This window comes from Triticum dicoccoides, chromosome 1A, assembly GCF_002162155.2.
Source record: "Triticum dicoccoides isolate Atlit2015 ecotype Zavitan chromosome 1A, WEW_v2.0, whole genome shotgun sequence".
Taxonomy (NCBI): domain Eukaryota; kingdom Viridiplantae; phylum Streptophyta; class Magnoliopsida; order Poales; family Poaceae; genus Triticum; species Triticum dicoccoides.
The window spans coordinates 598,725,711-598,727,718 of NC_041380.1; positions in this window are offsets into that span (position 1 = coordinate 598,725,711).

The window sequence follows — 2,008 nt, forward strand, 5'->3', positions numbered from 1 at the left end:
CCTGCTGGCCCTTCTGGGCCTGCATTTGCACACCCTAGGTCTGGCAGGCCACTGGGCAGCGCGCCAATAAATTTTTATATAGTTTTTTCTTTTCTGCATTATTTATTTTCTTCTATTTATTTTTGAGTAGTTTTTTATATAGTTTTTTTCTTTTCTGCATTATTTATTTTTTTCTATTTATTTTTGAGTAATTTTTTTGTATAGTTTTTTTATTTTCTGCATTATTTCTTTTCTTCTATTTATTTTCTTCTATTTCCAGTTTGTACACGAAGTGCGTCCAGTTTTTGCCGTGACCCTCTCTACTCTTTCGCACATGCTATGCGGGTGAAATGATGATACCATGTCAAGTTTCAATATTTTCAGGATTCATTTTGTAGTGATTTTCAATTTCACGGTCATTTAGCTCTCTAAACAATTAGGTAAATGATCGAAAAACAACAAATGATGTTAGAACATGTTGAAAATTGATGACGTCACTTTGAATGCTGCATACTGAACACAAAAAAAGTCCGGAGTTCAAATAAATTTAAAAAACATTGAAGTGGCCGTGTAACAGATGAGTTCTCGTCTGAAATGCTGATACTCCGAAAGAGTTTGTCCAGTTTGTACATGAAGTGCGTCCAGTTTTTGCCGTGACCCTCTCTACTCTTTCGCGCATGCTATGCGGGTGATATGATGATACCATGCCAAGTTTCAACATTTTCAGGATTCATTTTGTAGTGATTTTTAATTTCACGGTCATTTAGCTCTCTAAACAATTAGGTAAATGATCGAAAAACAATAAATGATGTTAGAACATGTTGGAAATTGATGACGTTGCTTTGAATGCTGCATACTGAACACAAAAAGAAGTCCGGAGTTCAAATAAGTTTAAAAAACATTGAAGTGACCGTGTAAGAGATGAGTTCTCGTCCGAAACCCTGATACTCCAAAAGAGTTTGTCCAGTTTGTACACGAAGTGCGTCCAGTTTTTGCCGTGACCCTCTCTACTCTTTCGCGCATGCTATGCGGGTGATATGATGATACCATGCCAAGTTTCAACATTTTCAGAATTCATTTTGTAGTGATTTTCAATTTCACGGTCATTTAGCTCTCTAAACAATTAGGTAAATGATTGAAAAACAACAAATAATGTTAGAACATGTTGGAAATTGATGACGTCGCTTTGAATGCTGCATACTGAACACAAAAGAAGTCCGGAGTTCAAATAAGTTTAAAAAACATTGAAGTGGCCGTGTAACAGATGAGTTCTCGTCTGAAATCCTGATACTCCGAAAGAGTTTGTCCAGTTTGTACACGAAGTGCGTCCAGTTTTTGCCGTGACCCTCTCTACTCTTTCGCGCATGCTATGCGGGTGATATGATGATACCATGCCAAGTTTCAACATTTTCAGGATTCATTTTGTAGTGATTTTTAATTTCACGGTCATTTAGCTCTCTAAACAATTAGGTAAATGATCGAAAAACAATAAATGATGTTAGAACATGTTGGAAATTGATGACGTTGCTTTGAATGCTGCATACTGAACACAAAAAGAAGTCCGGAGTTCAAATAAGTTTAAAAAGCATTGAAGTGACCGTGTAAGAGATGAGTTCTCGTCCGAAACCCTGATACTCCAAAAGAGTTTGTCCAATTTGTACACGAAATGCGTCCAGTTTTTGCCGTGACCCTCTCTACTCTTTCGCGCATGCTATGCGGGTGATATGATGATACCATGCCAAGTTTCAACATTTTCAGAATTCATTTTGTAGTGATTTTCAATTTCACGGTCATTTAGCTCTCTAAACAATGAGGTAAATGATCGAAAAACAACAAATGATGTTAGAACATGTTGGAAATTGATGACGTCGCTTTGAATGGTGCATACTGAACACAAAAAAAGTCCGGAGTTCAAATAAGTTTAAAAAACATTGAAGTGGCCGTGTAACAGATGAGTTCTCGTCCGAAACCCTGATACTCCGAAAGAGTTTGTCCAGTTTGTACACGAAGTGCGTCCAGTTTTTGCCGT